Genomic DNA, 21,698 nt, shown 5'->3' with positions numbered 1-21,698 from the left:
CATTGACAATGAGTAGTATCCACTGCAGAGAATCAGCCCCTCAAATTCTCTTTGAAGAATTACCATTTTATTCATCTTAGTAGGGAGGAAATCTGAGCTACTAGATATTTGACTCCATCCTCTCTAGGACAAAGGAATATGACCCAGATTTGCTAATCAGATACATTAGTGCCAGACTTGACTCAGTGGGCAATATATTTTATTTACACAGAGAGCTGGACCAAGGAGCACACCGTGGAGGCAATAACAATAGTGTAGCTGCAAAGTGGAGATCTGCCCCCTCCCCCTGCCCCCGAGCTGAGCTGTGGCATTCAGAGACTTCAGTGGTAGCAGATGCCATGAGGCATAAAAGCACATGCATATGCACACAACACACCTCGAGGTGTGTGCTAAGGTGTAGAGCACAGGGGCGACAACAAATGTTCTCATGTTCTCATCAAATGAGATCTATGGAGTGGTTTGGTCCCTTGTTCCAGAAGGCTCCTGTCTTAACCCATTCAGGCTGCTATAACAAGATACCATAGCTTGGGCAGCTTATAAACAACAGAAACTCATTTCACACAGTCTGGAGGCTGGAAAGTCTAAGATCAAGGTGCCAGTAGATTTCAGTGTCCAGTGAGAACCTGCTTCCTGATTCACAGATGGTTGTCCTTTTGCTGTGTTCTCATATGGCAAAGGGAGCTCTTTGGGGTCTCTTTTATAAGAGCACAATCCCATTCATGAGGGCTCTGTCCTCATGCCCTGATAACCTCTCCAAAGCCCCACCTCCAAACACCATCACATTGAGGATTAAGTTTCAACATATAATTTTTTGGAGGACACATTCACAGCAGATCTCGGTGATTCTTTCAACTATTGATATCTTTTTATTATTATTATTGAGATAATTTTTCATAGATTAAAATGTGCAGAACTTATGTGTACAGTTTGATGAATTTTGAAAAAGGTGCACACCAATTTAACCATCCCCCATTAATACATAAAATATTTTCATAATTGCTGAAAGAGTCTCATTACCCTTTGTCCTCAGTACTCCCTCCCTTGAGGGAGACACCATTCTACTCTTATCCTTATAAGTTAGCCTCGGTGATTTAAACTTCATATGGATAGAACCATATGGTATCTATCCTTTTGTGTCTGGCTTCTTTTGCCCAATCTAATATTTTTGAGATTCACTGTGTTATTACTAGGAGCAGTAATTCATACCTATTTTATTACTGAGAAGTACCTTTTTGTATGAATATGTTACAATTCATTTTTTCATTTTCCCACTGATATACATTTTATTTGTTTCCAGTTTGCCACTGTTATGAATTAATCCAAGGTGCTTTCATTTCTTTTGAGTAAATTCCTAGGAGCAGAATTGTTGGTCCAATATACCTTAATTAAACAGTTTTTGACACAATCATCTAGAGTTGGATTCTATTGCTTAGAACCAGGAATATTATTGATTCAGAGTATTTATTAGATTATTCTAACATTTGAGCAAGAGATGTTACTCATCTCATAGTGTGGATAAAAATTTTTAATTAGTGCAATATTTTGAATGTTGAATACCATCATGACTCTCTAATGGTGTCAAAGTTTAAATTTCAAAAGATTTCACTTTATCATTACCAGTTACTTGAATTGCAGAAAACATGTGAATAATAACTTCCACTTTACTGTGAGAGCATAATGGCAGCCTCATATAATATAGCCTCCTATAACATTTTTACAACTCAGTAATTAAACTAGGGTAAACATTAAAATTTAAGCTTAAGCAAAACAGCTGAACTTATTGAAAAGATATAGGGATGACTCATTGAGTCAAAGGGGAAATGTACCCAGGCCCTTGTGAGAGACTTGAATATGAAACTGGAATGTCATCAAGAACCAAGGTGGTGCTCACTCTCTCTCGGAGGTTGTGGACTCTTTGCATGTCTTCCTAATTCTCCTCTTTCCCAAATCATCTTCTTCAGACTATCCATCTGCTTGTGCACAGATCATCATAGCTACCTTAAAATGTTTGTGTCCACATTCAAATTAACATGACTTTATATATCCAATCATTGAGGAAAAAATACTTTCGTTGCATCAATTTCAAGTTCCTGAGATTGAGAGAGAATCTGATTCCTTCCTCTTGAGTCTGATATGCACTGCCAGTTCAATCAGCTGTGACATGGGACTCAGACTCAAGTGGTACTTAGGCTTGGCCCTTATGAACATTGGAAGTGAAGGTGCTCTATACAGAAATACAGTGGCAGGGAAGAAATGACTGGCTGGGGATGTGCTCTAATATAAATCTTTGCAAGTTTTATTCAGTTCAGTTGGAATCTGAATTGAAGTTACCAAATTCTATTTATTCCGTCCATCAGTTCAAAGTGGGAGTTTTGATCACAGGCTTTCTGAAGGAAGCAAATATTGGATTACATTTTGCCTTTGTGTCCTCTACTGTGTTCACTCAGGGCTAAGAATGGAGGAGGCATTCAAATGCTAAAATAATTTTATGTTCCTTAGTTAGAAATGTTCCCCCATGTCTTGCATTAAAGGCAGAAAAAAACATGAAGATATACATGGCACGGCCTCACAGACTCATGATTCCATTACACATCACTGGCCTAAATAATTAATCAATGATTTCCTGTTATACTTGAAAAAGTTTTTCTGGCTTTAATTCAATACTTTTTAGAGTTGTTGATTGCTTTATTTATGGATATAAGCCCTATGGTTACTTGAAATTTATCTTCCCAACAGAAATTCTGTGGGGAACATTTACTCTACTTCAATCCTGCATTCTTCTCTTTCTGAAAGTACCAATAATGGTCCAAGTTATACAATTAGCTCTGGAGAATGGCATGCGTATTTTGGTCAACTGGAAAGCAAAATATTCATTTAAAAAATGACTAGGGTTTTTATGTTCAAAGGTGGCTTATAACATTAGAAAGCATACTGAGATCCAGCCTTCTAGCTTTTATAATCTAATTATGGGGATAATACAAAGAGGTTGTTTTTAAAAGTTATGAAATGGTAAATAATAATGTACAAAAGTTGACAAAGAAAAGTATTATTTGCTGCTGAAGCAGTGGTACAGTGAATGAGAGGTGGAAAATTTCAAAGATGAAAAATGTTATTATAGATGTCTATTGTTATTCTTTAAGCAACTGGTAAGAATTGCGCTGGAACATTTTTGGAACTGGACAGATAGGAGTGAGCATCAAAAAATGAAAAAAATGTTGTAGACACCTTCATAGAAGTGAGCAGAACATTTTTCTAAGAACAATAAGGAGGATAGTCGGATTGGGGCTCAGGGCTAAAGGAATGAGTTCTTAAAGATAACTTGGATCCAGAACCTCAAGATATGAAAGCTTGTGTTGGCCCTAACAAAGGATTCTAGATTTATATCATTTTATATAGTAAGTTAAAAAGGGAATCAATGATTGCTGAAGAGGACTTTCATCATGACCCTACCGTAGAGCTTTCTTTCTAAAACATTATTTATAGAAATAACTACAACTGGACTCACATCAAAAATATTCTTGCTTTAAGACAGTTGTACCAGCAAGGCATTATCCAATACATGGTTATTATAAGTGAAGTAATTGCTAAGGATGGCTCTGTGCAGCACTGGAATTCTCACTGTCCTCTTTGTTCATAAATCAAAAATATTCAAGGCCTTTGTACTGTCTCCTGCCCACATCCAGACTGACTCTATTCCTTGGGAGGTTTGTTGCTCTTTGTCTCACCATCATCCAAAGCATCTCTGCCTTTTTATCTTACTTTAGTTAGTTCTCATAAACCCTGAACAAATAGTTCAATCTAAAATGGACTCTAGACAACTAAATCTATTATTTAACTTTCAGGGAAAATGACAAATAAAATCCTCATATTTTGAACATATTATTTTATAATTGATGATACTTTACTACCCTGAATGCAGTACTTTAATCCTCCACAACTTTATTTCAAATGCAACTGGGTGATGATATACAGAGTACTATTCAAACACTCAGATCATCCTTTGGGAGATGAAGTGGATTTAAGCATTACTGCTTCAATGTGATCCAAAAATAGAAGGAAATGAGAAATTAACAGGATAACCTTGATAAATGAGACAGCTGAAACTGGGTCATACCCACAATTTTTAATGTGATAGGAATCTCATTTTCAATTTACCTTCATCTGTACACTGCTAGGTACAAACACATTTGGAAATCTGATGGGGCCAGGCTGATAGAATTTTATTCATAAGGAGGGAAAAATTCTCTTGGATTTGTACCCATTATTGCAGTGTAGACATTTGAAATTGTATGTCTGAAAAGTAATGTGATGGCCTGACTAGAAGTCTTTTGATATGGGCCACTGAAAGTCTCTTTGAGAGAAATTTCAGTTTAGGAAATTTTGAAGAAGTTGCCTAGCAAAATAACATTAATTCAGAAACAAATTCTCAGTAATGATAAGGGAAAACAGATTCTTTGCTGTTATGGTTTCTCTTGCTTTAACTTGGCTTTGGTCTTATCCCTGCACTCATGTAAGGGACTAAAAGAAAAATTTCAAAAGAGCTATTTGTAAGTGACTGAAATCTAATATCACTTTAAAAGAGTTTAATCCAAAATGGTGGGAACCTTCTCTTGTTGCAGCCTGCTGACTCAACCCAGCAAATTACAGTCGTACTAGACACAGCAGGGTGAGGTGGTGGTACATGCCCCTCAGAGCTAATCAGAGGCAGGGCTGGTTCCAGGAGGACCTGGCTCTCACCATGACTAGAGGACCACTAGCCTCAATCATAAACCAGGGACAATAAAGTGACCCAGACAGAAAAGCACACGGAGAGATGGCACAAAAATTGATTTGCATCCTTCACCTGGGTCTGGAGACCTTCCTTTAGCAAGTGGGGACAAGGACAAGTGAGAGTTGAGTTGACTATTAACGTGACCTCATCTGAACCTTGAGCTCTGGAGAGCCTGGAACTGTGTTTTGTAACTGATCCAGAAACACAGTATGTTTTGAATGATAATTTTTCATTCTAGCCCTTTAAGATTTCTCTAGATCTCTCTCAAGGCATTCCAGGCCATGAATAAAAATACTGTAGTATAAGGAAATGATAAACCCCTTAAACTTTGTGCATTTGCTGGTTATCCCTTGTTATCCCATTCTCATTATCAGAAGCTTCTTTTGACAAGACTACTTCCCTTGACCCCATTCCTCAGACAGAATTTGTATTGTATGCTGGTAAGAGGTCTCTAGGATGTATTCCTCTTCAACAGAGGCCCGGAACTACTCACACCATGCTATACCTTCACCAAAGCAGGGGACAGATGATATTTTTCTCCGTAAATGAATCTTTAACTCTTGTTTAATGGTTCCAGCAGGACAGGGCAACTACTAGTAAATTACTGAAGCAAGAATATCCCTTCTCTATTTGGAGTAGATTTTCTCTTTTCAATAAGATATGTTTAAGTAGAGATGCACATGAAATGGTGGGTGAGAATTAGCCAAAACCATTGAACTTACCCTGGTAATCAATAGGGTGACAGATGCCCCTCTGGTGTTGACTATTCCACCCTCATCTTCCATTATACCCCTAGTTTTCATGCACCCCATGGTCTTCAGATCATATATTCCCAGAGACACTTAGCTTGCTTCACCTATACACATGTTCACTCATATTCTTCCCTTCTTTTGTTCTGAAATGCCTCCCTTCACTATCCCCTGCTGGGAATGGCCAGCAATCCCTTGGGATAAAAGATGACTCCAAACTTTCCTGTGAAAGAGAGGAGAAGGCAAAGGGGTCAACGCTCAGAGGCGAAGACCCTTTGCTCTTCTTTGCTCCCAATTTTATTGGTCCTTCAGGATAATCACAAATCCTTATTGCTGTTTCTCAAGCATCTGATGTGTGACAAGGGGTCTTACTGAAACTGAGAGGATTTATGGTAAAGATAAGATATGCTAATGTGCGTGTTCTACTAAACAGCCTAGGGACAATGCATACATCTCTTAGATCGCGGGGCGGCTGTTTGGGCTAAGAAAGCTTCGGGAAGGCAAGTCCCCGCCTTCCTAGGCATTCCTAGACCAGAGTGGTCACACAGGTCTCAGCATTCCAAAGGCCCACGCCCTTCTCCAAACCTTCCCTGCCCTCAGTGGCCTCCATGTTACATTTTAGTAAGCCAGGTATTATGGATGATTTCATGCTCTACAGTAACCCCAACAATCCCCATCTGTTGAAATCTCTCCGGTTCTTTAATGACCAGTCAACATCTAGTCTTTCAATAGTGTCACTTAAAATCATGTCTTATATACAAAAAAATATAAGACCCAAAACAATCATGGTTCCCTCTAAGGGAAATATTTACCATGCTGTCAAATTAATAAGCTCAGTGTTCCTTCAGTATCCTTATGTGTAATTTGTTATTGCCTCCTATATCATGCCTTTCAATTATGGACGTTTTGTCTTCTCACTAAATCTTACAGGTATAATAACAACTAATATTTATGGAGTGCTTCTTATAAGCCAGATGCTTTGTTAAATTCTTAGAACACATTATAACATTTACCACTATGTAAGCCCACCTTTCCACTTGTAAGGATCGGACAATTAGAAGGATTGAACTAACTGCCAAAATTTCAACTCTGGGACTCAAAACTAACACTCTTTAACTTCAAATCCATGTTCTTAATCACATCATTATGTCAAATACCACATTACATAGAAAAATGTTATATACAAAATGATAAAGTGCTCATGATTTCTTGAATGTCACTGTAAGAAAAATATTAACTAAAAACCTCGTCACAAATAAAGTTTTGACAACACAAAATTTTACTAAAAAAACGAAAATAATCATGACAGAAATCCTTCCTGTCATGCTCTATTAAGTCCAGAGCAAAGAGAAATATCTAAAAACTTCAGGGGAAAAAATCCAGCAACGAAAGTATGAAAAATCTCCTTCATGTCTTTCTCTTTGCTTTTGTTGTTCTTATGCTTCTATGTTCTGTATTCTTCAAATTGACTGTTTTTGGCAATTCACAAGTTGAATAGCTATTCAGTAAGAACAACCTCATACAGGGGTTCTCCAAAAATCACGAGAAAAGAAAATGTTTTAAATTTCATTGAAACTCAATGTGCACAACATATGACAATTTAGATATGGAAGGACTCCAACAATAAAATTTTTATTTAATTCAGTATATATTTGTCAAGTGCCTACTATACAACATTTCAGTTTCTTATCCTGCCATAATGATTGTTATGGAAGAGGAGATGGGTTGATGGGTACTCCAATTCCTGGCAACAATGATAAAGATGAAGTACAGGAAATAGCTTGATTTAAAAAGAGAGAAAGAAGAACTATATGTACTTACTTACCCTTCTCTACTTAGTGGAAATTTTTGCCATAACCACATAAAATGTATTCTTCTTTGGTAGAAAATGAGAATATGGCCAATATGTCACTCAACCAGTCCACAGTAGGGGATTATGGAGCCCAGAGTGGGAGATACTCTTGCCTCTTGGCATAAGAGGATATCCTTTTGAGTTTTTCTCCATTTTTCCAAATTATTAACTTTTCCAGGTTTTATTTCAGACCTAACTTTCAAAATAGGCTTCTCAAAGTTTTTATTCCTCTTATTTTGATGTATACAACACAAGGTACTTCAAAATAATCATGTCTTAAAAATGGGATTATAACAATTTTAATTTTTCTTTTTGAAAAATGTCTATATAGAATTATTATATCAGTCAAATATATCTTAACAATTTTAGCGGGAGCATATGATAATAGAGAGGACAAATGTCATAAATATTAATAAGCAACCATAAATATTTAACCTCCAAAATTAATTACTAGTATTTTATGAGAAGAGGTTTGAAGAAATGAAATAAAGTAAATATCATCTTAATAGTACATTTTTGTATCATGAAACATATCTTTTCCTCTGTAAATTTTTTAAAACATGGTCATGGACTTTTGCCAAGCATGATTATTTCTATATGAATGTCTAAAGTAATCTACTTGTATACATAAGCAGTAGACTATTATGCAGAATACTAATTATTGTTTCTAGCTAGAAATGTTTAATACTTTTTTACTTACAAAAACTGCATATCATGAAATTTGATTAAAATCTGTTTTTGTTACTCTTTAATCATATCTGCAATTTAATATCTGTAGAAAGCATAGTCCAACATAAATGTGTATTTTGGCAAATTCTATTTATTGCCATCCCATTTTATCATACAATACATATAGTGGTATGATTATAGCTTTGGGGTTTTAATAATGAAATGTAAATGCTATTTATTTATTTATTTAACTTATGAGTATTATTTGTGGTACAGTTTTTAAGAGTATGCTAAAACCTTTTGACAATATAATTGAAATTGAAAATAAGGAAATGACTATTATCAGCAGGTGGTATTTATCCTGAGGCATAGAATTTATCCATTTTGTGAAGAGCCACCAGTAAACTCAATTTGGTTTTTTTCTAAGGAAAGGTTAATTTAGCAGCAACCACACCTACCTTTCTCTGAGAAGCACAATGGTTGATATAATCCTACACCATGCTGTTCAGCAAATGAAAGAGTCTATTTTATATGATTACAGGGAATGAGGCTCTGCTTGTTCACCATGAGTCCAGGAATGCTTAAGTACTTTTCTGAATAGGCTTGGCAAGCAGGAATATCTGGGGAGAGCTTAAAAGAAACATTCAAGTAAAAGAAGATGCAAAACCAAATCTTTTCTGATGATTCAAAAACCTCTGCACCAGTTGAGGATTTAGAGTGAGAAATATTTATTCTTTGGGATTGATAAGGACGGGCCTGGACAAGAGCTATAGCAATAAGGAAGTCATATGGCACCCAACACTTCCACAAGCCTGTTTCATGGTATAATCCAGGAGAAAATTAGCACACATAACTTAAAGCTTTTATATTCTTTTAAAATTTGTATATTGCAAAGCCTTTATGGCCTACTTAAGAGCTCCATGCAGTGGCTGGCATCCAGTTATGGTGGAGAGAAAAAATTTCTTTCAGGCAATGTTTTACTGTTTTTTCAAAGCATTGCAAGTATAAAACCCAAATAGCTTTTACCAAAGACTGGGATACTTTTCTTTATTCTTGGTTGAAAAAATGAAATAAACCTATAGGCAGCAAAGATAATCACTAAGGAATCATCAGTAAATTTAAATTTACTTAAATTTAAATATATTATGCCATTTACGTCTCCCAGTTAAGGTTTAGCAACACATAAAACAGTAATTTGTAATGGTTGCTAAAATTTACATTTGTATATTCTTTCATTAAAATCAATGCAAGAGGTTATATTTTAAATAGTTTCAAAATCCTTCCCCTTTTAATTAGGAGCTTATGAATCCTAGAATTTTACTATTCTCTTAGGACCCACTCATATAATTTGGGGGGTGGGGGCTGTTAGAATGAAAAAGGTGGGCAGAACTACTATTTACAGGAGATACCAAAGTAGGATTGTGATTACTTTTCCATCCTTGTCTTGCTGATTTCCTCAGGTGAGCTTTATTGTTATTTGAAACTATCACAGGTTGAGGTAATTTTCGGCTATTATAGCTTTCCTCCAAAAGTACTTTTTTTTGTTTAAAATACTAAGGGAATACTCTACTGTATGAAAGATTTTATAAAGACTCAAATATAAAATATTCATTTTCTGAGGGATAGTTCTAGTCATAGAGGAGGGAATGCCCTAAAATAAGATACACATTTTTATCCCCCACTTCTTGTCATTTGTTACCTCTTACCCTAAATCTGCCTGGTGCCACAGCTTAAAATGTATTCCTGTTCATTCTACTGCACACCAACCACACTGCTACTCTCTAACAACTTTGCTTTTTGGTGGGGGGGGATTGTTTTTGTTACTTAATATTTCACACAAGAAAAAGAATATGTAATGTAAATTTAAAGTATAAAGAATAACAAAATAACCGATGGACCTACTCCCCATATTTAGCAATTAAGTAACATCACATCTTCATCTATTAAGATGATCACATAGTTTTCTTCTTTATTTGTTAAAATGGCAGGTTTCATTGATTGATTAATTTCTGAATACTAAACAAGTCTTGCTTTTCTGGGATAAACCACACATGGCTATGTGTAGCACCTTTTTTATATTTGTTGGATTCAATTTGCTAATATTTTATAAATAACACTAAAACATATGCATGCTAATGCAATAGTCAAACTGTGGAAAGAGTTGAGATGCCCTTCAACAGATGAATGGATAAAGAAGATGTGGTCATTATTTCTTGATAACCCATACACTCTTCCTTATCCAACTATCACATTCCAATGCATCTTTCAAGACTATTCTGAAATTTTGCCTTCTTGTTTAAGATTCACTGGTCCTATATATGCCCAACATTCCATGTAATGGTGTCACCACCCTTTAATGTCTCATTTCCTTATTCAATTATTTATTAAAAATTATTAAATATTATATGCCAAGCATTATCCTCAGTGTTGAGTGTATAGTGAGATATTAAACACATTAGGCCTATTTCTTCATAAAACTTTAGCATCCACTAAATAGGTTAGATAATAAGCAAGTAAACAACATATTCACTGCAGAGAAGACATTTGTACTGAGGAATTTGAAGTATCACTTCAGACCTGAAAACACCCAGGTAAATGTACATTTTATTTTAATAAGAGGGTAGTATACACAAAGAATGGAGTATTTAGGAAATAAAGAGAAGAAAACTGGGGGAGAGATTTAAAAAATGAAGTTGGAAAGAAAGCAGGGCATTGCCTAAGTTCTTGATAGTATTGGCTGATGGAATTTGTTTTATCTACTTGAAGAACTAGGAGATGGTGTATTAGACAAGGTAATAAAATCTTTCATTTGCTACATAAAACTTAGAGCAAGAATGTGATATTAATAGTGACAATGTAAAAACATAGAAAAAAGTACAGTTAGGTGGACAGTCTAATTTATGAAAATCATTGTTTTACTAAAAGGATCCTCACCCCACGACAGGAGAAAAGTATTCCAAGAAAATGTTTATTTCATTGAATTATCTCTTGGTGATTTGATTTCTATCCTACAGAACTACCACACATATATATTCATTTGGCTGTCTTTAAAACCATTGTTTCAAATCTTCTTCAGAGGATTTGGGAATGAAAAGTTGAACAAGAAACTCATAAAGAAATTTTTACAAACATCAGGATTCATATACTTCAGATAGATATGTTAAATAATATAAGGCAGAGAGATCATATAGCAATTTATAAAGGTCATTGTGGCATAATAAAACTGTATAATCTTGAGTAATTTGACATAGTTATTCTACATTTATCTTTTTATTCTATAAGCACAGCTGTTACACCAAAGTAAATCTTCAACAAATGATTAAATCAGTCTCTTATTGTTAAATAGCTATGTCTTGGGAATATATGTCTTAATTCGAGAAAATAAGATAAGTGAATAGTTATTTAACACATCCTATACTTTATAATTGTACCTTTTGACCCCATAACATTTGATGGCCAATGTGAAATTTAATATGTTATCATATTCTATCTTTATTGTTACTATTGTGTAAATATGTTAGCTCAATTAGGATGAATGCTTTATTTTCTAGTCAGTGGCTTCATTTTGCTCATTTCTGTATACATCATAATGTCTGACACAATGTTATCCTCAGAAAAGATCTTTTTTAGTTTAAATAAACATCTGAGATATTGTTATTTCTCACCAATATTTATCTTTTTGTTTTGTTTTGTCTTCTAGGTAAGCAGATACTTCTACTTTTGAGCTTTTACATAGCTGGGACCCTATGACTAATTCTAGCCAGTAGGTAATTAGCATTTGTGACATGTTTCATTTCTTGTCCTAAGCATTTAATTCCAGAACACATTTCTCAATTGTCTCTTTTCATACAGAATAACAGAGATGACGTATTCCTGATGGTGACGCTAAAAGATGAAACAGCTTCTGTTGGCCTGAGTCCTTAAATATCTGTGTGGAGCAGAGACCTGTACAAACCTCCGTTGGATATAGAGGAACAAAACATTTTTTTTCTGTTTTTTGTTTTTTTTTTCCTTAAGCCACAAAGATATTTTGGAATGTGTGTCACTGTAATAAAGCAAACTTCATCATAACAAATTTATCCCTTTATTCTTAAGGGATAAAAAATTAATATTCGTATAAATTTTAATGTTACCTCCTCATTGCTTTCTCTTACTGGGGAATTGTTCAAATGGAAAAAAAATCAACAGTCCTAATGAGTCATATATAAATAACCATCCATTTGTTCTTCAAAGTATCTATTGTTCTATGTAGGATGGATACTAAAAAGTGATTTTACTTCAGATACTGAAGAAAACTTCAGGGGAGAGGGTTTGTTCATAACAGATGCTCAATAAATTGATTAAGAGAAACTTCGTATCTCTGGGGTTATGTCTTGAAGACCATAAATACATGAATTTGTAGCAATCCTGAACCAGATACATATTGCCCTCATGTATTTTTGTCCAGAATTAGAATCCTCAGTATTCTGCTAGAGATTTTTAAATCAATCTTTCCAAAAACCATTAAATAAACATCTCTCAACATGCTCTCCTTCAGTGGCTCATTTTTCTTTAAACTGAACGTGTAATGGATTTCTGACTAGTTTGTATTACAGGTTTTTCTCTACAGCAAATCAGGATGATATGCCAATGAATGGGTGATGGGAGAGGAGAGTTGTGTGAGTCTATTCTTTTCATTATCATCTTACCACATGCTTACTCTATTTGTTATAACATTTCTGTCTCTGTCTTTTTCCTTTCTAACCTAATAAGGCTATGTCCTAAGACATCTGAGGAAAAATGCATAAAAAATTGTGGAAACATAAGAAAAATTGTTTTCCTGATATTTAAGTCTCCAGATTCAATATTCAAACTAGGCTAGAGTCTTAGGTGTCCCTTGTTATTTTTCAAACTGCTCCAGCAATTGTTTGCTTTCTTTTTCTTCCTAAAAGCTATCATTAATAACCATTTCTTGAGGGTATGCACTCTGTGAATTCAAGATAGGACAGTGTGAGTTGCTTATCAACTTAACTATTTCCTTCTTCGGAAAACAAAGAGAGGACTTTCTACGTGCGATATAAGAAAACAAGTAGAATTTTTAAAGTTTCAGTTTGTAAGACATATGTCAATGGGCACATAGTGGTTTCATTTTACATTCTCAACTTTCTTTTATAAATATTTCTTGGTTTCATATCCGCCCCCCCCACACCCACTTTCATTTTTTTATTCTTGAAGGCAGAATTTATCACTCTGACTTTAGGTTAGCAGCTCCTTGCTCAACAAGGCTTTGATAGTTCAATAGTCCTGAAGGTACAATTAGAAAGAAACAAGAAACTCACAAACAGATCATTTATACGTCAGGGAAAAAGCCAGATGGGTGACTCACATCCTATTCTATTTTCAGTCCTCATGGGACAAACCACCTTGGGACACAGATTTCTAATATTTACTGGATGAGGAAATTCTATAATATGAAAAAGGGTGTATTGACAGACACTTGAAAATAGTTGTTGTTTTAGTATCTGTTGGTTGAGAAAGTGCTTAGTAACATGAATCTTCCAATAATACTCTGGTGTTATTGCTAGGTTGGGCTGTGGTTAAAAAGAAAAAAAAAACTGTATTTATATATCTGTATCCATATATCTAAGTGACTTAATGACAAAACGTTTAGTTCTCACTCACATTAAAGATTGGTGGCTATGGTTTGGTCACAAAACTACCCCATGTGTTTCTTAATACCAGCGTTTCAGCTACTAAGCAGACCCCATCAGAGACAAGCTGTTCTTGTGTCAGAGAGAAAAGATCAACAGAATGGGTAAAGCATGCAATGGCTCTTAAGGGGAAGAGATTTTCAACATTTCTATTCACAGTACATTGGCCAAAGCAAATCGTATGGCCAAACCAGACAGCAGGGCAGGAAAATACTCTCTCCCACCCCAAAGGCAGTCTAAATCATACAGTATAGTAGATTGCCTATGTACATATTGAGAATTATTTGAATATAATTCTTCCTGTATCCATGATTGTTGGAATGTGACTTTCTAGAGTCTCCCTTCAAGATATGGGGACTACGTCACCACCCTTTAAAGAGGGGCTGGCCTTGTGATTGACTTTAGACAATAAATAGTGGCATAAGTACTGGTACTCTGCTTCTGAACATAGAACTTAAGAGCTTTCACACTTTTACTCTCTCTCCTGGATCCCTGTCGTATCCTGAGAAGAGATGTTCACCCAACTGAGGAAATCCTAGACAAATCAGCCACAGCCTGCTCCTCAGTTCCCTAAAAATGCATTACTGATCCTAACTGAGATCAACTAAGTCTGGCCCTGACCAGAAGCCTCATCCGGGAGACTAATAAACTCACGAGTAATAAAAAAAAAAAAAAAAAAAGGTCCCTGTCTTATGACATTATGTTTTAAGTCATTTTGTAACATTTACTGAGGCAGTATCATGAAAATAGATAACTGAAACACATGACAATTAGCAGGGTATAAAATCTTATAGACAAAAGATAGTGGTGAATAATTCCGAAAAACAGTGTATAATTTTATACATTTTTAAGTGAATTCCATTTTGTCTAAAATATAGAAATAAGAGAATATAGTACTTATGCCATTATTCAGACTGAAATGGATTAGTACATTGCAGATTCATGAACTTCTTAAAAAACTGTTAACTGTTACCACTCTAAGAGTTCCAGATCAACAAGTTGGCAACTTAGAGAATTTCCATAGAATAAACTCCAAATTTAGAAAATGCACCAAGCATCAGATGCTCTTTTCGTTCTAGTTTCTTCTGGGAGAATTCAGCATTCTCATTTTTTTGTAAGACATATAAGAATAAATAATGTGTCTTTGGTTAATTATAAGGAAAAATAATTTTTCATAATAACTTCGTGATTTGCCACTCCATTGTTCTTTTTTTGTTCTTAGATCTTTTATCTCAGGATTTTTTCAACATTTCATACTATATTCTCTTTTTTTAATTTATTTTATTTTTTATTGTTATGTTAATCACCATACATTACATCATTAGTTTTTGATGTAGTGTTCCATGATTCATTGTTTGTGCATAACACCCAGTGCTCCACGCAGAATGTGCCATCTTTAATACCCATCACCAGGCTAACCCATCCCCCCAACCCCTCATACTATATTCTCTTTTCTAAAAGTTTTCATTCCATTTACTTTCTTGTACTCTACCTTCTTTTCTCTCTTCCTCTTTTTTCAATAGACTAAGTCTAATTAAATGATGTTTTTTATTTTTCTGGCTGCAAAATAAATGCATTACTAAAAATCAATCTGCTGCCTTTAATTTCTCTCATAGAGACAGTTTTTTTTCCTTACTATTTCAACTCTCATCTCATTAATGAATAATTCCCCATGTATATTTCTGTTGTTGACCTATTCTGTTAATAACAGTCTTATATTTTCAGCCACCTGATGGCATTTACTGTACTCTTAAAATGTATTTTTTTTCCTAAAATTTAACTGCCTCTTGTCAACCAGATTGAAAATATCACTCATCTTTCGCTAGTTCCTGTATCTTATTCTATTTTTCCCTAGTCACTAAGGCCCACTTAAATTCTTACATCTACTTCTTCCTTTGTGCACTATCAACTCTAAAATCCACATATTTATCAGTCGATACCTTGACTGACCTTTTTCATTTTGGGCTTGTCCAATTTAATCTGCCAGGCGCATTAATGCTGGAGTAATTTTCCTAAAACACAACTATAATCAGTATACCCTCGTTTCAAGATTTTTAAAAGTTTTTATTTAAATTCCAGTTAGTTAACATACAGTGTAATATTAGTTTCAGGTGTACAATTTAGTGATTCAACACTTTACATACAACGCCTGGTGCTCATCACAACAGGTGCACTCCTTAATCCCCATCATCTATTTTACCCCACCCACCACCCACCTCCCCTCTGGTAACCATCAGTTTGTTCTCTATAGTTAAGAGTCTGTTTCTTGGTTTCTCTCTCTTTTTTTCCTCTTTGCTCATTTGTTTGGCTTCTTAAATTCCATATATGAGTGAAATCATATAGTATTTTTCTTTCTCTGACTTACTTTGCTTAGCATAATACTCTCTAGCTCCATCCATGTCATTGCGAATGGCAAGATTTCATTCTTTGTTATGGCTGAGAAATATTCCATTGTGTATATATATATGCCAGATCTTCTTTATCCATTCATCAGTTGATAGACACTTGGGCTGTTTCCATAGTTTGGCTATTGTAGATAACACTGCTATACACATTGGGGTGCCATGCGTCCCTTGGAATTAATATTCTTGTATTCTTTGGGTAAATACCTAGTAGTGCAATTGCTGGATCATAGGGTAGTTCTATTTTTAACTTTCTGAAGAACCTCAATACTGTTACCTAGAGTGGCTGCACCAGTTTGCATTCCCATCAACAGTGCAAAAGGGTTCCCCTTTCTCCACATCCTTGCCAATATCTGTTGTTTCTTGTGTTGTTGATTTTAGCCATTCTGTTAGGTGTGAGGTGATATCAAAATTTCTTAATTGCTCCCTAATGATAATACGATATAGTCCATATTTCTTTATGTAGCATACTAAAACTTCAGAAGTCAAAACTTAACCTAACCTTTCATTCTTATTGTCTCATCTCCCCTGAAACCAAATATCTGCTGTATGTAGCATAATAGGTATCACTCTTTTATATTTGTGCACAGCTTTACTATATTCTCTTTTTAAATGTACAGTCCAGATCTTACCCATTCTCAGGATGTATCTCAAGGATTCCCCAAAACAAGAAGACTTTTTGCGCTAGCATAGGATAGCTTATTCCTCTCATAGACTGTTATAAATTGGTTTTGAGTGCACTCCTGTGTCTTAAACATAACTATAATTACCATAAATACATCAGCAACTGCAAAGTCTGTATTGTTAGCTTTAATTTCCCTTCACGAGATGTGTGTATACAAATGTTTTCTTGATACCTCTACAAGAAGAGTCTTCATGATTTTGTCACTAAGAACTTGCTGTAAAACATGGTAAATTTACCAAATGATAAACCTAAACAACTAATAACTCTGTGGACTGAATGACCAAGTACTTGCTTGGTCACTGCAAACCAAGGAATTAAGGGAAAACTCAAAAAATAAAATAGTCCATGCATGCTGTCCCTTCATTCTGGCTTTTTAGGCCTGAGTGAATCTCTTTTTCCCTCATTATATTATAAGATTACTCAAGTGAGAGAGTGAGACTTAAATGTATTTCTATTTCTTAGAGCAGTGTCCAACAGAAATACAATGTGAAGTACATATATAATTTTAAATTTTTGAGATGCTACATTTGTAAAAGTAAAAAAAAAGATACAATTAATACAAATATCAGATTTTATTTAACCTAATAAATCTGAAATGTTATCATTTAAACTGTAACTATATACAGATTAAGATTTTTACATTATTTTTCCATATTATGTCCTTCAAATCTGATGTATATTTTACATCAATAGCATGTAAATTCAGACACTAAATGTTCACCAGAAATATTTGTATTTAATAAAATTTATATCAAAGAAGATTCATATGCCTATGTTCTAAACACACTTAAATTTTCCAGAAACTGAATTAAATACCAACCTCATATTTCTTTAGTATTCATATCTGCATTGCAAAACTGGTTCATCTGTTTATAAGAATTGAATGTGAAACAAAATCATTTCAGTTTCAAAACTACATCTGTCCAAGTTAAGTGAAGTCACTAAGTGTTGTATTAAATCAGTAATATTAAGGTTAAATTTAAAGGGACCTTGCACAAATTGAAAAGTAACTCTAAATTTATTAATGTCAATAAGTGGTTCTTCAAAGTTTTCTTATAGTTTTTACTGCCATTTCACATTGAAAATTAAGATTTTTTGCATAATAAATCATGTTATAAAATGTTTAAAATTGGGGCACCTGGGTGGCTCAGTTGGTTGGGCGACTGCCTTCGGCTCAGGTCATGATCCTGGAGTCCCTGGATTGAGTCCTGCATCGGGCTCCCTGCTCGGCAGGGAGTCTGCTTCTCCCTCTGACCCTCCCCCCTCTCATGTGCTCTCTCTCTCATTCTCTCTGTCTCAAATAAATAAATAAAATCTTTAAAAAAATAAATTCATTTAAAAAATAAAATAAAATGTTTAAAATTATTATTTTGAACTAGTAAAGTTTCACCTCAACATAAATTCAGTTACCATAACTGCCTAGGTTATAAATAAACTTTTGTTTCCCCTTGGAATTTCAAATTTAGCTTATTCATATGCAGATGTAAAGAGTTTAACGATGTCTATACCATGAGTTAAACTTCCTTTAAGTCACAAATGGACTACATAAATATGGAAGTGTTATGAGATGAAAGATACCCAAAGCATTTACTACATAGTATTTCTTCTATTGCATGACTCACAGTTCAAGAAAAGTTCTTGCAATTTTTTTTAAATTAGAATCTACTGATATTTGACACTGTAAAAGAGGTCATATTCTTTGTATTCTTTGGTGACTTCACTGTAAACCTTTGCTTTTTTGTAAACTATATATATTTTTACTTTCTCTTATAAATTTTTCAAACATTTCTCTCACTAAAATTACTTTACTATCCTTCTAAAATAATTTCCTTTTTTCTTTCTTTTGTTTTTTCAAGAATCCGTGGCCTCCATTTTAAAGCTGGTCAAAGTTATCAACTCAGAACCTGTTAAATCATTAAATTTTTTTTGTTGTTGGACCTTTAGTTCCTGTCTCAGGTGATAATCTCATTATTTCTGAATGTAGAGAGGATGCTTTTTATCATATCCACTATCTTTTTGCTGAAAACATCTCTTAAAATTATTCACATTAATATTTTTAAGACAACTTTTTTTTTATTTTGCCCATCTAGAACAATTTGAAATTTATTCAATACAGACTACTTCCATAATTGGGCTATTGTAAATAATGCTGCAATAAACATAGGGTGCACATATCTTTTCAAATTAGTGTTTTCATATTCTTTGGGTAAATACCCAGTAGTGGAATCACTGGATCATATGGTAATTCTATTTTTAATTTTTTGAGGAATTTCCATACTGTTTTCCAGAGTTGTTGTACCAGTTTGCATTCCCACCAACAGTGCAAGAGTGTTCCTTTTTCTCCACATCCTTGCCAAGACTTGTTGTTCATTGTGTATTTGATTTTAGCCATTCTGATATGTGAGTGATATGGCATTGTGGTTTTGATTTCCTTTTCCGTGATGATCAGTGATGTAGAGCATCTTCTTATGTGTCTGTTGGCCCTCTGTATATCTTGTTTGGAGAAATGTCTGTTCATGGCTTCTGTCCATTTTTTAATTAGATTATTTGTTCTTTGGGTGTTGAGTTGTATGGATTCTTTATATATTTCAGAGACTAACGCTTTATTGGATAAGTAGTTTGCAAATATCTTCTCCCATTCAGTAGGCTGTCTTATAGTTTTGTTGACTGCTTCCTTTGCTGGGCAGAAGCTTTTTATCTCAATGTAGTCCCAATAGTTTATTTCTGCTTTTGTTTCCCTTGCATCAGGAGACATATTTAGAAAGATGTTGTTATGACTAATGTCACAGAAGTTACCTCCTGTGCTCTCCTCTAGGGTTTTTTATTGTTACAGGTCCTACATTTAGGTCTTTAATCCATTTTTAATTTATTTTTGTGTATGATATTAAAAAAATGGTCCAGTTTCATTCTTTTTTTTTTTAAGATTTTTTATTTATTTATTTGACAGAGAGAGAGAGCAAGCATGAGCACCAGCAGGGGGAGTAGGAGAGGGAGAAGCAGGCTCCCCGCTGAGAAGGGAGCCCAATGTGGGGTTTGGTCCCAGGACCCTGGGATCATGACCTGAGCCGAAGGCAGCCATCTAACTGACTGAGCCACCTAGGCGCCCCCCAGTTTCATTCATTTGATATTGCTGTTCAGTTTTCTCAACACCATTTCTTGAAGAGATTGTTTCTTTCCCCATTGGATATTCTTTCCTGCTTTATCAAAGATTAATTGACCATATAATTGTGGATTTATTTCTGGGCTCTCTAATCTGTTCCATTGATCTATGTGTCTATTTTTTTTTTTTTTGCCAGTACCATACTGTTTTGATTAGCATGGCTTTGTAATATAACTTGAAGTCTGGAATTGTGATACCTCCAGTGTTGTTTTTCTGTTACAGGACTGCCTTGGCTAGTCTTGGTTTCTTCTGTTTCCAAACAAATTTTAGGATTTTATGTTCTACTTCAGTGAAAAATGCTGTTGGTATTTTCACAGTATGGACATTTTTAACAAAATCTGTTTTCCAATCCATGAACATGGAATATCTTTCCATTTGTTTTTGTTGTCTTCAATTTCTCTCGTTGATGTTTTATAGTTTTCAGATTATAGGTCTTTCACCTACTTGGTTACATTTATTCCCAGGTTTTTATTATTTTGGATGCAATTGTAAATGAGACTGTTTCCTTAATTTCCCTTTCTGCTACTTCATTATTAGTGTATAAAATGCAACAGATTTCTATATAATGATTTTTGTATCCTGTGACCATACTGAATTCACTTACTTCTATTCATTTAGCTCTCTTACTGTGATTTTCTCCTTTTCTTTCCTTTGGGACATATTCCTCTGTTTCCCTATTTTGTCTACCTCTCTGGGTCTGTTTCTCCATGTTAGGAAAGTCAGCTATGTCTCCTGCTCTTAAAAGTAGTGGTCTTATAAAGACAAGGTCTTATGGTGCCTTGCAGGACAATGTCCTGGTGCTTCACTGGTGTCTCTTTTGTGTGTTATTTGCTCTTACTGTTGTGGCTGAGGCATGTTTACCCTCAGTCCAGTTTCCTGTAATGCATCTCTTTGCCTGTTGTGGGAATGTTTTGGTCCCTGTTGTTTGTGGGCCAGTCTGGGGTCACCTTGGGTTTGAGTTGAGTCAGACCAAGTGTTTTCCAGAGCTGTGGTAGCACCAACATGCAGGTATTTTCCCTGTGTTGTCTCCTGAGAAGGCTTCATTGGGGGGTGGAACCTGCAGTCAGACCAGATGTCTGTCCCCAGACCACTGATGGGGACTTAGACTAGTGTGTGTGGTACCTTCTCCTCTGCCATTGCAGGAATCACTTTGGAGCAGTGTTGGCCCTGATTGGGCTGCTTGCACACTCTCAGGTTTATTGTGCCATTTTGGATAGGTTCCTGCCAAGAACATGTTGGAGACGACAGGTCCTCAGGAGAAAGTGTGGGTGGGGGTTGTGGTGCTAGGAATGCGTGTGCTAGTCTGCTTCAGGAGGGGACCTGGAGCCACCCAGGAAACTCCTGCCAAGGCCAGGATTGAGCAGGTAGGTCTGTAGAAAAGTATGTGGGTGGGGAATACTATTAGCAAGCTAGGAGGATAGGGTTCACACTGAGCAGGTGTCTGTGTATCCAAGCTTGGTGATGGGAGAGAGAAATTGCAGCCACCAGCTCTTTTGTTCTTGAAGAAGTCTCCCAAAGATTCCTGCCCCTCCAGCACATGCCCTGAGATTAATAAATAACTCTCTTTCCAATATACTTCAAGTCATTTTTCCCAAACTTCTATGCTGTATTTCAGGACTGTTTGTTGTACTGCCTCTTTAAGGGACTCAGTTTCCTGTTGCTCTTCAGCTCTCTCAGAGCCAAGCCCAGTGATTTTTAAAGTTCCAGGTGTTAAGCCCCA

The 21,698-nt window shown here is 35.1% G+C and overlaps 1 pseudogene; it reads right to left on the bottom strand.

Annotated features, from left to right (window-relative positions):
- LOC112834551 (heat shock cognate 71 kDa protein pseudogene) overlaps positions 1-21,022 on the bottom strand; it is a 98,739-nt pseudogene extending 77,717 nt beyond the window's left edge.
- Between the last annotated feature and the right edge of the window lie 676 nt (positions 21,023-21,698).

This window comes from Callorhinus ursinus, unplaced genomic scaffold (assembly GCF_003265705.2).
Source record: "Callorhinus ursinus isolate GAN/ISIS: 27379988/994484 unplaced genomic scaffold, GSC_fseal_2.0 scaffold17, whole genome shotgun sequence".
NCBI classification, from domain to species: Eukaryota; Metazoa; Chordata; class Mammalia; order Carnivora; family Otariidae; genus Callorhinus; species Callorhinus ursinus.
Note: the sequence above shows the minus strand (reverse complement) of the source record. Positions and strands in the feature narration are given on the sequence as shown.